Raw genomic sequence first — 21,544 nt, 5'->3', positions numbered from 1 at the left:
TGGAGATATTTCAGAACCAGTTTTCCACTCCCCAGTATCCTGAGGTTTACTAGAATTTTCTTTTGGCAAGGCTAATAGTAAGCGCATTACGCCACCTTTAATTTAATTTACGAGTATGAAAATAAAAACTAGAGTTAGGGCGGTTCACGGAAGTTCATAAATCCATCCTTCTTCCTGCGACTTTTCATGATCAAGGCCTGAGTTACAACAAGGCCTGCTAATGGCATTGCCAAGTGCTATAACTTCTGAGTAGCTGAGATTTATACAGATAGGTTTCCTAAGAGGGCCACCTCCTTCCTCATAAAAGCTGCAAGTCAGCTTTGAGATGCCAGCCAAGAGACCACCTGCCTTATTCTGATTTATTATTTGAGTCATCTGTTGCCAGTGAATTCCGCCCAGAATAAAAGCTGTTTATTATTTATATTGCAAAAGTATAGGGATCGCTTTCAAGTGTCCATTCTGAGAAGGTTGGCATTGGGGAAGAGAGGCAATATATGCGGAGTCCTCCTTATCAGAGTGCAAGATACAAAAGAGAGGGACCGTCTGTGATGCCACCTTAGAGGGAGAAAATTCAGAAGCTGATGCATTATTTATAGCCAAGAAGTTGCTTAGGATTCTGATCTTTGTGGATGGAATAATAAAAAGCCAGGGATGTACCAGATTTACAGCAAATCACTGCTAGTATTCTCAATATAAAGAGATATCAGAAAGTAGTGAAAAATTTAGTATATTTTTTTCTGTAACGTTAAAGTCAGTTTCTATGTTTTGAGTTCCACAAGTTGCAACAGGTTCATACTACTCACACAACTAAAAGCAAAACGAGGCTGAAACCACCATCTCTTACTTGGATTTGTTCTAAAATCATGCAGAAGTACAAATTTTGCCCAAGTCTGATCCAAACCATAACGTGACTTAGGTTCAAATAACCTTTAGCCAAGTTTAATTGAAAGGTTCATCAACCTTGGCAAACTGGGTCCGAGTGTTTGTGCAGGTGAGTCGCGTGTGGTTTTAATGTGAACATTTTTCACCACTCCAACCCACTTATTTATTTATTTTTATGACTCAAGCCTCTTCTTTTGGAGTATATTGTAAAAATAGACCTTGATAGAGACTTAGAGATTATCGTAACTGGAGATAGGGTATGGGTTTGTTGGGTAAAGGTACTATAGAATGGAAAAGGAAGGCCTCTGAAGGGTTAACTTGATATGAACCAATGAATTTTAGAGAGGATACTTGGTGTAACATATTCACATTTTATTTCAATAAACAATCATAAATAGTCAAGAACAGAATGACAAACATACTGGAGACTCTGACATTTCAGACTCTACCTTTACTTGTGAGTTTCTCATTTCATATTACTTGTCTATCCCCTTGTTATATATTAAAAAAAAAATCCACAACCCACAAAGCAAAAAAACCCATAGCCAGTATCATAATCCAAACAAACAACATTCAGACATATTTTACATTGACAAGGAAGATGTCAGGCTACCTGCTGGGTGAGCAAATGAGGATCAGCTCCTACAGATGAACCTTTAGAGACTTCCGCAAATGAAATTTCCACATCTAACTAGGCTGAAATCTCTTTCCCTATCACATTATTAGTTTATCCTCTGGCTCTAACGCTTCCTATTTATTTTTTTCTAATAAAATAAATTTACGTTTTATTGAGTTAAGTTTTAGAACATCTTTCATCACCTCTGCTTAAATTATTTACCTGATATTCTTCCTCATCATCTGCAGTGAGTTGTAGAATTTTAGATTCTAATAAATAAAGAGTTCATTATTTATTACATATAATTTGCCCATTCTTCATAAAGCTGAGATTGGATAAGGCATTAGTCATACTTAACATACAAACTTGGGCAGATGCATCATTTATGCAGAAGAATATTTTCTCCTACCACTATGATTAGTTAACCTTGCTAGAAGTAGTCTACATCAGATTATAAAATGTGTTGATATGAAAGATGGTTTTTAATATGTTCTTGTTAAGGGAATGACACATGAAATGGCATGTCACTAATCAAAGTGCTCTAATGGGATGGAGTTCAGGCTGTCTAGGGTGTCAAAGTGAATAGAATTGTGGTATGCTTTGTGGTTATTGCTGTATTATAATGTTATACCAAATGACAGCTTGTGCTGTGATCAGTGTTCGGGCCGGATACAAAAACCCATTTGCAGTGGATGGAAAGATTCTCTTTAATTTCAGTGAGGTTTGGCTCAGATCCTAAGCTCTTAAATAAATTAAGCAGGATCAGACTAGGTCAATACTTGAATCAAAGACCTTTAAAGGAGCGTTTAAATGCAAAAGGAAGTGTTCTGTGTACACTAGATGATATTCTTTCCTCTGATTCAGTACTAGATCTATAACCTTACAAGGTGTTAAGGAGCACTATGTTTCCGAAGACAACATCCTTCAGGCGACACATCATCCTTGAAAGATTTATTGATACTGTATATTAGTTGGAGTTTGGCCTGGGCATTGGCTCAGGTGATTATCTTCTGCCTACCAAAATGGTCTTCTCCAGTTATGGATAAGTGTACACAGCAAAGACAAACCTGTGGCTGGCCCATGCCAGCTGACTTGGGCTTGTGGAGCTCAGGCTGTGGGGCTGCTTCAATGCGGTGTAGACTTCCAAGCTCGGGCTGCAGCCCGAGCTTTGGGACCCTCCCACTTTAGATGGTCCTACAGCCAGGCTCCAGCCCAAGCCTGGAAGTCTACACCACAGTTAGATAACCCCACAGCCCAAGCCCAAGCCCAACAAGCCTGCGTTAGCTGGCCCAGGCCAGCTACAGGTGTCTAGTTGCTGTGTAGGCATATCCTGTGTGGGAAAGGGGACTATTCTTCACTTCCTGTCCCAAATGAGTGTGTAATGTTGTTGTGCTCTGTTAAATAGTTGCTGGATTTCACTTTAGAAGTGGCTGCACGTCAGTGCATTAATCTCCACCATTATCAGGCTAGCACCTTTTAGCTGACTCTAAATTAATTACTCTTCTGTTTAGTTTTGTTATTTCAGATGCAGCTTCAGCAGAGACATGTGGCAGGTGCCAGTGGGTTATTTTTGCCTGAAATCTAGTGAAACTCTAACCAGATTCTTCACATTGCTCACTACCTATTCCCCATTTAAATCGAACTTCCACGGGTACTGTATATTTTCTGGAGCAATCTTTTGCATTAGACTCCATTAAAATTTTGCTGAGTTACTAAATATGTACTCCCTGGGCAAACAGTTTGCCTTAGAACTGCTACTACGGTCAGAAAAGAAAGAATAAAGGGTGGAGGTTCTCACTTTCCCATGGGAATATGATTGATACATGGCACCAGCTGTGCCCCGATATATTCCCTTTGCCTATATCACCAGCTAGTCTGGCTTGCAAGTCATTCAGATCAGACTCTCACTAGTATTTAACATTCAAGTAACTCCAAGTTTATCTGCTGTCACTCATTTGTAAATTATTAATGTTTCAGGATTCAATATTTGTTCTCTGCCTTCCCACACCATGAAGAATGCTCTCTTAGGAAAAAGTATTTTTATGTCACGTGGTGGAAAGGACAAAAAAATAAAATCAGACCCCTTTTCCCATGCCACAGAATTTGTAGGATATCCATTTCTAGGTGTTTGTTACTGACCTTTCATTCCTTCTCCTGCATGTTTCTTTCCCAGCAACAGATGGGATGCCAATTTATTTTTTAGCATTCTGCTTGTTTTGACTGAGCCCTAAAGCAAGTGTCCTGCATTTAAGCTCTGTGACTACCTTGGAGGCTAAGAAGTTAGGCTCAGAGCTCTCTGCACAAGCGTCTTCATGAGTAAGTGAGTAAATAAGTAAGTGTGTGTTGGGTAGTGAGAGAGTAACAATAAATATCCTTGGCAAAGTGCAATTGAGGAAGACTACTCCTGGTACTTAGCAGTAGTTATATTATACTGCTGCTATTCTGCACTTCTATAGCACCTCCCTCAAGGAATCTGAAATGTTAACTGACATCCCTGTGAATTAGTTATTATCCTGTTTTACAGGAGGGAAAATAACAACAAAGAGGGGAAGTGACTTGACTGATATCACAAAGTGACTCACTGAGGAAGCCTGAAGGCCTGACTTCTGGTCCAGAAGTCTAACTGCTAGGCAACACTCCTTCCCACTAACAAGCAGAAAATGACAACTTGTGGGAACTAGAAAAGGATGCATTCTCTGTGAATAAATGGAATGTTGTGGTAAAGTTTCCTCAAGTCATAAGTTCCCTGCAGCTTGTGAGTATTCAGACCCAGGCTTTTTGTTCAGACTAAGGTCAAGGTAAAATAAAATTCTTCCTGAACTAAACAAGAACCTTGAGTTGCTCTTGTTAATTTGAACAGGACACCCAGAAATGATTTGGGGTGACAAGTCAGTCTACCTGTCATGGTACTGTCCTGGGACTCAGTTTTTAGTTGGGAAAGCAGTTTGCACATGGTGACAGTTCTTTAGTCTGAAACACTGACCCCCTGTGGGGCTTCCATATATCAGCTGTCCAACATACATGCTTGTGCAAATGGAAAATAAAGTTCAATTAACTTTCATTTTAAATTCTCACTCATCTCTTCACTTCCTGCTTTGCCCTCTCCGATTCTAGTTTGTTTGTATGAGGACGATACATATGATTGTAGCTATTTAGACACTCAGCTAGGCCTACCCTAACAAACCTGAATTTTTGCTTTGTTCCTGCCTGATTAAAAATGTTGCTTTCATGATTAGCACCCTTTTGAAACCCAGCTGTGAATCTGTCTAAGCACTCACTTATTATGACGGAGCTATCCAGATTCATTCAGGTTTTGGCTTTAACTCAAAAGGTACCAAATAGGAAACATTAATTTGCATCACATTTAGAACACCCCACTGTGCATGGTCCTATTAAATATTTGGAAAATGTTGGTCTTGTTAAAGATATTAAGACATGAAAATAGAAGAAATGTTCTCTTCTGCTTTGTGCCATCCATGGTAGGCCTAGGGCAAGGCAGAGTCGTGCTAAGGGAAGAGGTTGTGATACTAAGAGTCTACATTTTACATACACTTCACATGAAACAAAAAACCTTTCCCAGTATTTGGTATTATATTTCTAACATATCTGGCTTACAATAACTAAGACTAACGCAGCAAAAACAGGTCAAACTCTACTATACACTATCATGAGTACTAAACAGGAAGGCTTTCCCCAGAAAGAAAAGTGTGCACATGAATTCCTTCTTAATTAGCAGGAGTCCTTTTATTCTTCCCTAAATTGACTCAACAGGGATCACCTATGCTGATCAGCTACAAGCCTGCACTGGCACTTTCACCTATTCTAAATAGGATATCTTTTAGCCATTCCACCTTAAAATATCTAGTGAAGTTCTACCCACCTTTTTTTATTCACTTCTGAGCATGATGTGTGACGATGTGGGAATGTTCTTAATGTTTTCTCTGAATACTGTGTTGGTGCCTCAGTGTCCCCTATGCAGTTCTTAAGTATCTAAGTGGTGGAATAAGGGTATATGGTTGCTGCAGAGCAAAGGGCCAGTGTACCTAAATGCCTGACGCTCTGTCTCCTAGCAACTGATGGCCTGCCCCCACCCCCTGTAAAGGTGCCAACTGAAGGTGTTGGAGACAAAGACGTCAGGCAACCTCCTGGCCCGGGAAAGGAACTAAGCAGAGAAGGAGGGGCTGCAGGGGGACGAGGAGTGAGGGCAGACGTGGGGGTCTGCCTCACTGGGCCCCAGAATGGACCCGGCGGAGGGGTCCGGTTCTCTGTACCTACAAGCTCTGTTTTAGACCGTGTTCCTGTCATCAAATAAACCTCTGTTTTACTGGCTGGTTGAGAGTCACGTCTGACTGCAAAGTGGGAGTGCAGGACCCTGTGGCTTCCCCAGGACCCCGCTGGGGCGGACTCGCTGTGGGAAGCACATGCAGGGGCAGAGGATGCTGAATGCTCCAAGGAGAGACCTGGGAGGTGAAGACATTTGAGCTTCTTGCCCTGAAGATAGTCTGCTCCACGGGAGAGGAGGCTCCCCAAAGTCCTGACTGGCTTTGTAGGGAGCAGTTCCAGAGCATCGCCCAGGAACTCCGTGACAGACTGTATTCCGTTTTAACAATAAAGGGAACAAAACCTCTGGGTTAGGGGGATTGGCTAGTAACCAAGGCTAGATTCGTAAGGGGGTTTTAGTGTAACTTTTCTACTTTACATAAATACTTAGTCACTGGACCAGAGAACGTGTGAGATTGACCTTATAGCTTGGTGGTTAGGTAGGGTGACAAGACAGCAAGTGTGAAAAATTGGGACACTTTTGTTTGTAGGGGCGGGGAAGAGTATAGTTGCATATATAAGACAAAGCCCCTAGTATTGGGACCTTTCCAATAATATTGAGATGTCTGGTCACCCTATGACTAGTGCACTCACATGTAAAGTGGAAGGTTTGGGTGCCTGTCCACCTGCACAAGTAATAGTTAATTAATTGTACATAGTGGGGCAGCTTCAACAGGAGAGACTGAGAAATACCCCTCCAGAACATCTTATAGCCCAGTGGTTAGGGAACTTGCATAGGAAATGGGAGGCCTGGTCCCACCTCCATTGGGTCACAGAGGAAAGAGAGCATCTGAGAATGACTTTGTCATCTAAAAGTTTGAGCACCCATCTGGGGGCTGGGAGACCCAGGGTCCAGCCCCATAGCTCTTTCATTATGTAGCCACAGAGGAACACTTTCAACAGGAAAAACTGTGTGAGTCCCACACGGGACTATCCCAGAGCTCAGTGGTTAACATACTCACCCCTGCTGAAATTCTTTCTCTCCACCAGTGAAAGGGAGGAATTGAAGCTGGATCTCCTAACACTGCAGGCAAGTGATCCAACTATTGGCTTTAAAGCTATAAGATTGGCTCCTCCTCCAATTGTTTTGTATGGAGTGAGGTGGGACCTAACTCATTCCCTTCAGAAGTGGCTTAGGCACCTAGGCCACTGGACTCCAGGAGATGAGCTTCCATTGGTGGATGGCTAAGCAGAACTAGGTGCCTCTCTGCAGTCAGCCTATCTCCAAGAGAGGGACAGGGCTTAGCAACCACCCCGGTAGTTGGCATCTCCCATTGGCTAGCTTAGGTGTCTAGCATTGTTAGGCATCTATCTCTCCCCATTCATCATACAGAGAGCCTAGACATGGAACATGGCTCTGTGGATGGCAGTGTTGTTCCTGTGATTTTCTAGGCACCCAGAAGGTAGATGGTGTGACACGCAGCATTGTAATGCCTCAGTCCCCTTTGTGAATGCCAGGAAAGCCTAAATGTTAGACTTGGGGAATAAAATGGCAGTTAGGTGTCTAAGTCCTGCTTGTGAATCCAGCCCCGAGTCACCTTTTTCAGTTTGTTATAATAATAATATTTTCCCCTCCAGTTCTCTTTCACCTATTTAGCGTGTTCAGTTCTATGTCAGAACGGTGCTTTGGAGACATAACCATGTACAGCTCTTTGTGGCACATTAGTCAGCACACAAAAGCTTTTTCCTCTTTAATGGCTTTTAATAATTAATCTAATGGAGAAGCTTTGATTGGATTCTTCACTCAGAGGGTTAATTAGGTATTTCTAAATAAGTTACAAAATTGGGGTTTTTTGGACTCAATTTTTTTTCCTTTACGCCAACTATAATACTCAGTTCTCTGGAAAGCTCTTGTTTGAGAATTGACTGGAGGTAATTATTCCAGACAATTAAGAGCACTAAGCAAAGTAATTTAATTTTCTTTCCCTCCCATTCCTTCCCCCCCCCCCCCGAAATGTGAAAGTCTGTGTACCACACTATCAATAAACCCCCCTTTTAAAAGGTTAAGTTGGTGAAGTATTCTATTAAATTAGGAGTGCCGAGAATCAAGTGAAATCCAGTAAAGATATCTAGCAGAGTAATGAAGTCACCCAGTGAATGAATGGCTCTTTGTTCCAAAAGCTTCCTTGTATTCTGCATACTTAACAAGGAGAGAAGCAGAGACAGCAAGTACAAAGACATAAACCCACTGAGCCAAATTCATCCTGTTGAAATCAGTGTTGCTACAATAGGGTTGTGCTTGGCTACCGCTAAGCAGGTGCACAAGATGTAAACTCAGCAGGACTAAATTCAACTCCATTCAAGTCATTGAGGCTGCACCTGTGACATATTTGGCTAACACTGTTTAACAAGGAAGCCTGCATGTACCTGGAGAAAAGAGCCTGAAACCAGTCAGAGCTTTGAGATATTAAAGTAAGAGATTATGATTTATGTTTTGATAGCTGATTCCTAGTTTCCCTAGCATCCTTTCTGGGAGCAGCAAAGGGGTAGAACATTAACAGAAATATCGGTAGTTTATAAGTAGCAATGGGCCAGGCTCAGAAGTTCTGTGTGGTTCAGGAATTTACATCACTTGCTGGAAACCCTTGAATCTGATCAAACAAGGTTTGAAATTCTAAGAGAACAATGTTGTTTGCAGCATTTCAGTATTATTCCTGCCAGTCCTTGGCAGAGTCAGGGAGCCAGTGGAAAATAAAGTGGGCTGAACCTTCTTTTTGACCCTCTCATCATTCTTGGGCTGGCTCTTATTTTGTCAGGATCCAGGGTTCTTGTCCTCTAGCAATAGACAGGGGCTTAAGCAAACAAAGCTCCAAACTTCCTGAGGATTTCAGGGCCCTCAGGTTTGACCCATTGTAACAGAGAAAGGACGCTCTTGGAGTTTAAAACAGGCCTCAACTTTCCTAGAGTTCAAGGGTGTTTTGGGAATTAAGGGCCAGATTTTTAAAAGCATCTAGCTGCCAAGTGGTATTTTCAAATGGGAGTTAGGCACCGATCTGTGTTAAATACTGTTTAAGATTCAAGCCTTTGATTCAATGCCCCTTTTGTTTGTAAGACCTGCAAACAGTGGGAGGCGACTCTCAGCTCATTGTAGCTCCTACCCACTCAGACAGGGATAATCTGGTAGAGCTTTTGTCTAGAAAATAGTAGGGTTCAAGTTTCAGGTGCCCTTAGCGCACACACAGCCACCTATTGGGACAGCTTCAGTGAATATCCACTAGTGATAGAGAACTTGAATATCTCCTGGGTCTTTATGCTCACATTTCATACCACAAACCGTTTTATGGGACAGATTAAGGAAATGCCATATGAGGCAGTCTGGGAAATATGTAGAATTTAGGAGTTCCCACGGTTTTCTACCAGAGCTCCTTCAAGCCAGTACAGCTATTCCTGTGCTCTGAAACTGTTAATTACACCATAGGAAGTGTCTCTTACTGATCTAATCTTTGCTACCTCAAGGAAACCCAGGAGGTTAGCGTTGTTTTGCTCAGTGTGGTTGAGCAAGTCTATTCATTCATTAATGCTCCATGGTATAAATTAAGGTGAATTAACCCTCCAGATTGTTATCCTTTTTCAACAAAAAACTTAAGAAAGTAAGGGTATGGAATAAACAGAGCATAAATGTCCACTGCTAATTTGAAAGCTTCTGGACTTTTTGCTTTTGTAGAGATTTAGTGCTAGTTGGGAAATATTTGCAGGTTTTTCCCCAGTTAAAAAAAAATGTTTATGAAAAAAAGTTTTGCTTTGTTTGTTTGCTTGTTTTGGTCAAAATTTATCTTTTACATTTGCCAAGTTTTTATCAAAAATGTTTTTGTTTTTGTTTTTTGGTTTTCATTTTTTAATGAAAACCTGAAAAAAATGATGAAAATAGATAGGTCCTGTGGAAATTTCCATTTTGACTGAAAAGCCATTTGTCACTGAAAAGTATTTTTGATAGAAAATTTTGACGAGCACCAGGAAGGTAGAACCTCCTGCTCACACTCAGTTTTGGTAAGAGGATTTTCCCAGCCCCAAACCCATGGTGATGATTTTGGGTCCAATTCAGATGCAAAGCTTAAAGGGACCTTTTTTGCCAGATTTGGTTACTGTGTAGTTCAAGATGGCAGTAATCTCACAATGACCCGGCTTCCACTTCTCAAGGGGATGCTGGACTTGTGGTCCAAATCTCCCATGTTGTCCCCACCTCTAGTCAACCAACATTCCCACTTTCTTCTGTTTGTTGGTTTCTCACAGAATTGCCTCTGTGCCTCCTTCCGTGTGGCTCTCTGACTAATTAGACTTCCAGGGCCGGTGCAAGGATGTTTTGCGCCCTAGACGAAACTTCCACCTTGCGCCGTCCCCGAGCCCCCGCCCTGAGGCACCCTCCCCTCCTCCCCGTGGCAGCTCTCCGCCTCTGCCCTGAGGCACCCCGCCCGCCCCAGCTCACCCCTGCTCCGCCTCCACCCCGAGCACGCCGTGGCTGCTTCACTTCTCCCGCCTCCCAGGCTTGCAACACCAATCAGCTTAGGCGCCGCAAGCCTGGGAGGCGGGAGAAGTGAAGCAGCCACGGCATGCTCGGGGAGGAGGCGGAGCAGGGGTGAGCTGGGGCGGGGAGTTCCCCTGCATGCTGCCTCCCTCCCCCTTACTTGCTGCAGGCGGCCCTCCCCGCGCTCCCCTGCCCCAGCTTCCTCCGCCTAAATGCCGATGGCAACCGGGGCAGCCGAAGATGCGGTCGCTGCCGAAGAAAATGCCGCCCCCCAAATCCTAGTACTCTAGGCGACCGCCTAGGTCGCCTAAATGGTTGCACTGGCCCTGTAGACTTCTCTCAATACACCCACAAGGCTTCTTCCCTGTCCACTTTTTCATCCCTGCTTTCCTGCCTATAGCGATTCTAGTTGATTTGTATAAAAAAACCAAAACAAAAAACCCCCAGTTTTTACTGTTCTCTTTTCCTGACCTCTGTCTACTTGTCTGAGTTCTTAAACTGCGAGGTCCTCAGACTAGTGACCACACCTTCTCGTACGTCTGGAAAGTGCTTAGCGTGTTATGGCCCTATTGCAAACAAGTAGTAAATAGCAATAATAAAGCTGAGGCAGCTTTCAAGATTTGGATGTCACTCAATTCCATGCCCTAGCCTGGATTAAGCCTAGAGTCCAAACCTAATCCATATCTGGATCAAAGCTCTGTGACTCGGTTAGAAAGCAGTCTGAACCAAAACACTGGATCATGTTGGGAAAATGTGGATTCAGATTAGAACCTTGTAGATTAGTCCCTTTTCTCTGTATAAAAGCAAATGGAGCCACAGAAGCAGCAGAGCAAACCGTGCTGCTGAGAGAGACAAATCTTACACGGTTACAAAAAGTCTTGGCTGAACTCACAGTGGAATGAGGAGACAGTAAAAATGAGAGGGATTTGTCAGAGCTGGACCGTCAGAATGCCACAAAGCACATTAAAAATCTTTAATTATTTGAGCTCAGAAAGGGGACACGCTCACAGCTCGCACATTAATTTTAAAACAAACTGCTTTGGCTTTGCTTGTGAGAGTCTATTGGAAGCCACTGTGGTTTTAGGGAACATTTATAATCTGATGCATGTCTTGTTCCTCCAGAGCAGCAATAGATCTTGGACAGTTGTAAATGTGGTTTCCCGAGGGAGGGCAGGCCAAGCAAAGACAAAATGATCTTGGAACACTTTCCCACCTCCATACCCAGATGCAGAGCAGCCTACAGGTGCGTGGCAAGCTACCCATGTTCAGCAACTGGTGAGAGCACTGGAAAAGCCAATACTGGGAGGCAACATGGTGAAATGAATAGCACAGCCAGTTGACTAGCAGGAGTCTTGGATTGCATTCCCAGCCCTCCTTGTTACGGTTGAGGGACTTCCGAGAGCCTCAGTTTCCCCATCTGCAAAAGTGGGGGGGGGGAGTAATTGTCCCTAATCATCTTTGTAAGCACTTGGGCATGATTCAAAACACACTGAAGTCAAAGGAAAGACTCCAACTGACTTCAGTGGGTTTTGGATCCAGCTGTCTGAGACTTCTGAATTGTAACTGCTCAGTGTTATTACTTATTGTTGAAATTTTGCTTCATTAGTCTGATTTATGCTCATTACTCCTGTAAAAAGAAGGAAATCTAAAAACCTCTAAGTAGCATTACATGCTTTTAAATATTCCATTACATTCTTATCATAGAATCTCAGGGTTGGAAGGGACCTCAGGAGGTCATCTAGTCCAACCCCCTGCTCAAAGCAGGACCAAACCCAACTAAATCATCCCAGCCAGGGCTTTGTCAAGCCTGACCTTAAAAACCTCTAAGGAAGGAGATTCCACTACCTCCCTAGGTAACCCATTCCAGTTCTTCACCACCCTACTAGTGAAAAAGTTTTTCCTAATATCCAGCCTAAACCTCTCCCTCTGCAACTTGAGACCATTACTCCTTGTTCTGTCATCTTCTACCACTGAGAACAGTCTAGATCCATCCTCTTTGGAACCCCCTTTCAGGTAGTTGAAAGCAGCTATCAAATCCCCCCTCATTCTTCTCTTCTGCAGACTAAACAATCCCAGTTCCCTCATGGCTGTATGTATTATTCACAGAACACATGACCCAGACAGTGTACACTAAACACAATCCATTAAATAGTTCTACCTCTCAGTTAATTAAACATAGCACAATGTTTAGAAATTGTGGAGTTCACTTTCCACAACAGCTAATACACCCTCCCTTCAATGTCCAAAGTTTTGCTCAGTTTTAGCCATATAATATTTCCTACGTCTCTTTGAACATTTTCCACCATATGTTCATTATTCTTTTTCCTTTGCAAAGGCGGCTCATTTCGCACACACGCACACTTTAGCAAACTGTCAGTGTTAGGCTTGAAACCAGTGCAGACAAGAATAAACATAGATCTACTATCTGAATTAGAAAGAGTAGATACAGAGATGTTAGAACTTAATTCTTACAACGCTCCCACCCATGAGAAAAGGTTGTGGGATCAGGCCCTTGAGTAACAGAATGTTTGTCTGCACTAGAGTTTTTTAACTCAGGTTAACAGATTAGCCTTCAGTCAAGTGGCAAGACATTTGTTCACGCTGGTCTGGGCATTCCACAAACATTTGTTCCATGGCTCAAACATTCATGGTTTACCTCAGGGTAGAAACTGGAGGGGAGCCCTCCATTCCTTTGGCATAGACTTCTGATGGTACAATGATTTTATTCTGAGCTATTTGAAATAGTTGCTAGAACCTAACAGATGCGAGTTATGACTTTTCATATATTTTCCCCCCAATTAGCCTCTCTATTGATGTTTGAATTAAGAAGTGCTGTGCCATACATAACTGCATCCACACAGTCTACTCTACAATATTATACTGTGTGCACTGCATAAAAATACCACTAGATGGCGGCTAAAACAAATTTTGTTTCTATTTTATAGTAAACTTTTAAATATAAGACCGCACATTTGGTTAAAAGGGAAAACCCTTAAAAGCTACTGCTTTTTCTTCTACTGCCAGAGCTCAAAGTGATGTGGATCAGACTGGAGCACCATATCAACATTTCTTTGGGGGCCTGATAAATTTCTGCACAATATACACTTTGAGAAAACATAGTTGTAGCCCCAATAATTACTCATATAAGTAGCCTTACTCACACAAGTGGTCTTTATTTTTGCAAGTGATCTCTGTGATTAATAGGAGTACTTCTATGAGTAGAGATTGAAGGATCAGATCTAAATTTTATAACCATTGGAAAAGTAACCTTCTGAGCCACTACAATGGCTGATTCTACTGCACATGGTGAACCTGAAGTAACAGCCCTCAGAACACACTGCCTTCATTCATCTCAGCTGTGATGCCTGTTGACCCTGAAGCCTACTGAGAACAGTTTGAGTCAGTTTTGTTAACAACTTCTTCTAATTTTAATACAACATACTGCAATTGTGCTTATCCCTTGTGCTCAGGTCAAAACGTAGCAAAATTTAAAAGGCATTGGACATTTATATGGCTAACAAGAATAACCAGAGTAATAATAGTTAATGCTAACAATTTTTGGAAGAGATATACAAACTCTTTCTTCAGGCCGTAAGTCAGTCTCTGTCTGCTAGGAAGAAGGAGTTTTCTTTTTCCTTCTTCTGAATTATCTGATGCTGGTGATTGTCAGAGACAATGGGTCTGATCCAGTGTGGTATGTCCTATGTTCCTGTGCATGGAGTATCATAGATGTCAGAGAAAAAGAAGACACATTAGGTCAAATCTAATCTATAACCTGGCCAGTTCTGGAGTGCTCCCAACATTATATTCTGTAGTGTTTTGTCCAGTCCATTTTTAAATGGCTCATGGTACAAAGCTCCCAGCACATCCCTTGGGAGACTACTACAGAGTCTCATAGTTCTTATTGACTCTGTCTTCCTTGATTATTCCAGCCTAAACTTCAGTTTCTTACTTTTACCCTGTGACTCCCAGTTATATCCCATCACCCAAAATGAGTCACAGAGAAGTGGGGGGAGGAATGAGAGAAGTAGCCATTGGGGGAGAAGGAAGTGGGGGTTGGGTGAAGAGAGGGTGTTGAAGCAGAGGTGCACTCAAAGCAGGGGCCTGGTGATAGAGACCCACCACCTTCTTTTCACGTTGACCCCTAACACATTTCATTGTCCGTAGCACACTCATTTAGAACAAGCCCTGCCAAATTGCCAAGCTAAAAACAAATAGCAGCACCTTTAAGCAGTGCTGTATCATTTGTCATTCCATGCACCCTGTTTGCTTCCAGCTTTTTCAATGTCAATGAGCAGCAAATGAGGCAAGAGGGGCACATTGTCTACACTGCCCATCAGCATGTAACCTCCATCCGCTGTGGTTGTATGGCTTTCCTCTGCCAGGGCTTCTGATGCTGCTTTCTGTGTTTTAAAGAGAAGGAATCCACAGAAGCTTTGTAATATCCATAAGTAGTAGGATGCATAATTATTGTTAATTCTGATTTGTATTACGGAAGCACCTAGAGGCCCTAATCAGAACCTCGTAGTATTAGGTGCTGTACAGACGTCAAATAATAATAATACCTAGTTCTTTTCATTCATAGATCTCAAAGCACTTTTAAAAGGAGATACATGTTGTTATCCTTATTTTGTAAATAGGGAAACAGTCTCTAAGAAGTAAGATGACTTGCCCAAGATCACCCAGCAGGCCTGTGCCAGAGCCAGAAATAGATTCCAGGTCTCCCGTTCCCAGTACAGTGCCTGGGTCACACTGTCTCAATACAGAGACAGTCCCTGCACTGAAAAGTTTACAATCATGGGCTCTGATCCTGCAATAAGCTCTTCATGGACAGGCCCTTGCTCCCACACAGAGCCCCAGTGAATACAGCAGGGTCTGGGCGGGTGTAGGGGTGAGTTCTGCCTTCATGGAATAAGTTGAGGTTTAAGATAGTAACCAGATGCAATGGGTGCATGAAATATAGGTGCAAGTGGGGAGAGGTGGAGGTAGTAGAAATATGAGCATATTTTTACACAGATTAGTTATCTGAACAACATAACCCACCACCTGCCTAGCTTCTGTCAATTGGCAGCATTCTGTAGACATGCTGGCAGAAGGAAGTATTAAGGAGGGATTTAAATGAGGCTGAATTAGTGGCTGTGTGGATTTCTTCCAGGGAGTTTGTGCTACTCATCAAGTCAGGTACTGCTCAGTGTGTGTAAGGGTGGCAAAACTGAGCCTTAATTAATTATCTTGTTTTTTTTTATTGTGGTGTTTGGTGAGCCTTCTTGGCAGCCGGGGATCTCATCTCTTTGATCCAGAAGTGGTAATTTATTGGTCAATTATTCATCCAGGCACCATCAGTCACACTGGAAAGGGGCATTGTGATCTCATCAGTCTAAGTAAAAGTGACACAGAAGGATTTTATCAAGTGAAAGGGGAGCTGATGGATGGTGATCTTTACTAAGTCAGAGAAATATTGATTCAAGCCAATATAGTATCTCCTCCATTACTATAGCACCAGCTGTAGCACGTAGAGACACTGCAGTATTGTTAGTGTTTTTTACATGATGAAGAATTGCCTTTCTGTGCAGCATCATTTCAATGAGGAGTGGTGCACTGGGACATGAACTGGTTTCTTATGGACATGTTAGTATGCTCTCCCTCTCATTGTAATAAGAAACAGGCAAAATGAACAATTATATTCCTAACTTTTCCAAGAAAGAAATGGAATGAGACTGCTCCTCCTATAAAGAGAAATCCTACAATGCAGGATAAAGGTGGGTTGGTTTTTTTTTTGAGATATAGTATTCTCTGTAAGCCACATCATGTATGGGAACATCATGATTCCATCTGAGTTTGCAGGAACAACATCAACACATGGTGTTTTAAGATATCACAAGAACAAGCTGCTGGAGGAGATGTAGTATGTCACCTTGTGTTAATTCTGCATTTTAAATGGATCCCACTGAGTAAAGGAACTGCTTGCACGAGTAATATCAGCAGATCCTGATGGTATAAGCAACAGCATAGCTTCTTTAAATACACAGGAGAAGCGGCACTGGCATTCCTAATAGTGGAACTGCTCATTCATAGAGGTGATGGGTAAATTCATCTAATTCAGAGGTTCCCCCTTCTCTGAACAAAGTCCCAATGCCTAAACAAACCGGAGTCTGCAATGGACACTGGATAAAAGACTTCAGTGGCGATTGGATCAGGTGCTATCTGAACTTGTGGGATGCACAAATCTCACAGGAACAGGATCTCTTCTGATATTTTGGACCCTCAGCTTCTGGTCCTGGGACGACCTCAGAAGTACAGAGAAAACAATGAGGAAAAATGACGATGGAGTGGCGGCAACTGCACTTAGAGCTATTGAAGTGGCTGCATTTTATAAATATGAGACAGTCAAAAAATAAATCTACATTTTCCCAAAATCATACAAGGTTATGATTTCATTCTGGAGACCATTCAGTGGTTACAGAAAGCCATTTATTTAATCCAAAATAGTTCATCTTCCCCTACATTGTTTTTATATTACTATCACCTCACTTCTAAGGCTTCCATCACCATAATAGCTAACTATCTACCCATCTCTCTAACTGTATTTTAAGTTCTTTCCCCAATTATGCCCATCCAGAGCTGTAGGCCATAACATTTCAGACACTTAACAAAATATATACCTAGGCACCAGCAGCACAAGCAAGCGGAATGAGAGCTGAGGAAAGTACGTAGAGTTGCCTAACTTTGATGTAACAAATAACTTGTCATTACCTGCTGGATGCTATAGAGAGGTCTCTTTTGCCCTTGGGACATGCTCCCATTAGAATTAATGGGAGAATGGTGCACACTCTCAGAGGCAAATACATCTCTCTAAGACCCCAGTTTTCAGAAACTTCTGCACAGGCTTTTCCCACAACCCCCAGACATTGACTTCAGTGGGGCTTTGAGGTGGTGCAAGGTTCCCTTTGCCTGGATATCATTGCAGAAGTGGGGCCTAAATGTTGAATCATAGGAGAGGCCCTGGTTCAGGAAAGCATTTAAACACGTGCTTACTTTTAAGCACGTGCTGAAGACTCACTGACTTCCCAAAGGGGAATTTTTCCTCAATCAGGGCCAGAGCGTGCATTACGTGACCAAACTTCTTCCCTTCTGCTACTGTTTGTCTTTTTAATTTGAAGGTCATTCCTGTGCATTTAGCTGAAGCTTTTGTGTTAATGACTGATACATCTTTCCTGCTATCTAACATCCTTTCTAGCACCAACATTATTAATGTGTCAACAAAGTTCTCCTCGTATTCATCAGCAGCAGATGGTGATAGTGGAGGCACTCCTGATTTTAAAATTATCTACCTTCCATAAAGAAAAGAAAGTGAGAAGATTAATCTTAGGCCAACAATGCCTCAAAGTCAACGCCTGTCTCCAGAAGTCATTAATAAGATGACAACCAAATAACAAGGCTAGTGTAAAAGACCTTGATTTGTGTTGACAGAAGGCAGAGAACCACCATACCATGTTTTTATTTTATCAGGAATTCAGCTGCCTTGTGCAGGGTACAGCAGAGACTTTGAATTGCAAATGCTGACTGAGAAGCCTTCAGTGCAGTAGACCACACATGTAAATGTAACTTTGCTACAAGTAATCAAATATAGCTGAAAGATCAAGGGGATGGCCTATATTTATTTATTTATTTTATTTATTTTTTGAAACCATCTCAGAGTCTGAGAAATAAGAACGTTAGAATCTATGGATCCATCTCACCCCCCTGCTGTCAAACAGGTGCAACATTTTGCCCAGAATTAGGGCTGGATTTATGGGTAGGCAACTCAGGTGACTGTCTCGGGTGCCAGGGTTGGGGTACTGTTTTTGTTGTTAGTGACAAAATGGAAAATTGAATGTTTGAAGTAAAATAGGTTCACCTTTGTTTCAGGTATTCCATATGTGGATTCATTTTTCACTAACCTCCTAGAATGTTCTGGACCTCTGTAGAATCTCATGGAACCTTCCTGACTTCCTGAGAACTACATTCTCCTCAGATCTTCTAGAATGTTGTCAGCCATGCCCTTGGTTGAATATAAGGGGCAGGGCGTTGCCAGTCAGTTTTATATGACGGGGATAAATCATGCATGCAAATTTTGCGTCAAAGTCATGAAATGAGCTACAAATGCAATAAAAAATAAGTTATTCCAAAGTTTAACAGAATGGACGGGGAGTGGGGTGGTGGTAGTGAAGACACTCCTCACCTGAGGTGCCATTTGATCTAGGGCTGGCCCTGCCCAGAATAGTCTGTATTTCAGTGGTGGCTGGAGTAATCCCTAGCACTTTGTGGTCACCTGAGATAGCAAATACTATTCATACGATGTCTTAGCTCTGTTGCCCTATTAATGCATCATCAGTTACAACCATTAAAGGGAAATTAAAAAAAAAGGAAAAAAAAAAAAGAAAACAGCTGACTGAAAAAGAATTCTTAGACAATTATTCAATTTTGACTGGGTATAGGGTGAATGAAAATCCTAGAGACTACACTGGGAATTTGCCTGAGTAAAGACTAAATGAAAACTTTATGAGGACTTCAGGATCTCTTCCTCTGAGTTTGTTTCCAGTAAATGGGCCAGATATCCATAGCCTGGAACTCTCCCTAGCTGGACTAGACGTTTCTGAACTGCTAGGTGTCCACCCATGCCTACAAATGCATTATGTTGCTGAATTTTCTTAACATGGGCACAAAGGCAAGACAAGAGATGTCAAAGACCTTGTCTACCTTAGAGCAGCAGCAGCCTCAGTGCTCCCATCCATCATAGAAATGTCTTGTGCAAACAGCTTCCTGGGTTCTGTTTGTGTTCTTGCTGTCATTGCTGTAGAAGGTAATGGCCTGAGATCATTCACACCATTAGTTTTAATATATTATAACAGCATCTAAGCTAATCACAGGTGTAACTTCATTTGCAGTGCTCACATATGCTGAAATGTCATTGCTTCATGTTACTGGGAACGAAAAGCTCTCCATTACCTTAAGGAGCAGGATGGATGTATTCCCCCCATGTCTCCACTGGAGGTCAGTGCTACATTGTTTACTTTTGTCTTTTAGAACAAAGGAATTGCAAAACTGTGACATTTTAAGGATGATGAATGTTTATATTTTCAAAGATTTTTATCAGTTTTATGTATAAAAATAAATCTCCAAATTACCCCGAATCCCTAGGTATAAAGGGATCCTTAATCCTTAAAAACATTTCTGTTGCTGTAGGTGACATTGCCTCAGTATTTATTTAATTATGTATTTAAAGACTAATAGAAATGCTAAGAAAAATGCACTAGGTGCCCTTACTATAGCTTAACATATGTATACGAAGTGCAGCAACACACTTTAAAATACCACCATTGCCAGTAAGGAACCAGAAAGCTCAAATCTCTCTGCAACTTTGTAATGTGCCTTGAAGGTCATCAGAACTGGGCTGTTTCAGACCGGGGTTGGGAGGAGTGAATTCCAACAAGACAAGGCCCTGTCAGCGGTGCCTCCCATTCCCAATTTAAACTTAACAGGGCTCCAGCTCGAACACCCCTGCTGATCCCAGCTGTGTATCTCCTAGCACATGCTAGGAATTCCCTATATTTAGTGTAGGGAGCATGGCAAATATTGAGAGAACATGGCCTAATTATCAACAGGAAGACAAGTTTGTATATATACATGCATATACACGTTAAGCACAAATATTGTAACAGTGATCTAGCCTAAACTGGTCTATACTATAATCCTGTTCACTCATTCTAAGTATCCCGTAACTCCTTGTATATGCTAAAGTAAGCATTTGGCATAAGCAAATAAATCAAAATACATTTGTTCAGTGTCTTAACACAAACTAGAAAAGTACCTTCACGGACCAGTACCTGAAATGCGAGTATCCAAAACAACAACAAAAAACCCTCCCCAAAACAACAAGTTCAAAAACTAAAACTAAAGGGTTAAATTTCAGTAACATGTAAAAAAGTGTAACCTGTAAAATCATGTTAATAATTCCAGTTAAAGTGTGTAACTTAAAAAGCACAGCTTCCGAGTAAGGTAAATGTAACATCGCTTCAGAGAACTGCTCTTCAAAAACTAGCATTATATAAAACCTTTGTCCTGTACCATATTAACAAACCTAACTAGCATTGGTTATTTGGTGTCTTAAATATATTTCTTAGTCAACCAGAGTGGGGTCAAGCAATTAACTATACAATTTATCAACAGTCCCCTCCCGCTTAAAAACTTACTAATAAGAATATTATGCATAGTACAGATTCTGCTGCCAGTTACATCAAGTAAATGTGGAATGACTCCATTAGAGTCAGTGGACTTACTCCAGATTTACACTAGTGTAAACCAGCATGTTTAGAGTGTGTAGGGAAGGGACCTCTTGCAGATGATTAAGCACTTGATGGATTTCAAAGGACAGGACATGTTGTGCGTTTGTCATTATGATTGTTATTATCTAATGAAGAACTCTCTATTATTTCAGCTAAATTATTCCCAGCATCACTGGTAATTCTAGTGCCCCATTTATTAGCTCTTTGATTTGAGATGCTGTATTATATTTCAGTGATTTGAATAAGTTCTGGTCTTCCTCCTTGGTCATCTGAGTAATCACGCTGACTGGAGTGGGCACCCATTTTAGTGGGGCTTTTTACCTGAGTTAGGCCTGCCCCTTTGGCCTTTTGCTATGAAAAACTAAACAGACGATTTAGAAAAAGAGCATCAGGAAATGCACTATTCTTGCATGCCCTGAAAGATAGGCACAAGGCTCTGTCCTGAACTTTTACCATTGAGTTCTTTGGGAGCAGGAGCAGGGATCATACAGTCCAGTGCACCGTTATAAGTATCATGTTTGTCTATGGCACTGTATGAATGAATTAGTACATAATAGTTATGTTAAGTGGTTCTGTGCTCACTTACGCATGCATGGCTCAATCCTGGTAGGTGCTGAGCACTTTGGCTCCTTGACTTCAGTGGGGCTCTTCATGTGTTTCAAGTTTAATATGTGTTGAAGTGATTTGCTGCATGAGTACCAGAGCACTCGGAGCTGGGGTGTGCAACTTTCTCTTATGAAGGGTGCAGGTTTTAGCCAGATTTGTGGCTTCCCACTGAATGTCAGATTGTTTTTTGCTATATGATGTGTCCATTAACCAGCAACAAAGTATGTTTAGAGAAGATGTAAGATCCAGATCCGTGGGAGCAAGAATGCCAGCTATGTTCTCTCCCTTTATCCCATCTCTGTTACCCTCACATGCCCTGGCGACTTTACTGAT

The 21,544-nt window shown here is 41.8% G+C and overlaps 1 long non-coding RNA gene across 1 annotated transcript; it reads left to right on the top strand.

Moving 5' to 3' along the window:
• Positions 1-7,179: 7,179 nt before the first annotated feature.
• On the top strand, positions 7,180-19,314 carry LOC123368141. Its single transcript, XR_006578702.1, has 3 exons — positions 7,180-7,221; positions 17,977-18,075; positions 19,208-19,314. It is a non-coding gene; the product is annotated as an uncharacterized LOC123368141 (long non-coding RNA).
• Positions 19,315-21,544: the final 2,230 nt, after the last annotated feature.

Source organism: Mauremys mutica, chromosome 4 (assembly GCF_020497125.1).
Source record: "Mauremys mutica isolate MM-2020 ecotype Southern chromosome 4, ASM2049712v1, whole genome shotgun sequence".
Lineage (NCBI taxonomy): Eukaryota > Metazoa > Chordata > Testudines > Geoemydidae > Mauremys > Mauremys mutica.
The sequence above is the reverse complement of the archived record's forward strand: the minus strand, read 5'-3'. Positions and strand labels throughout refer to the sequence as shown.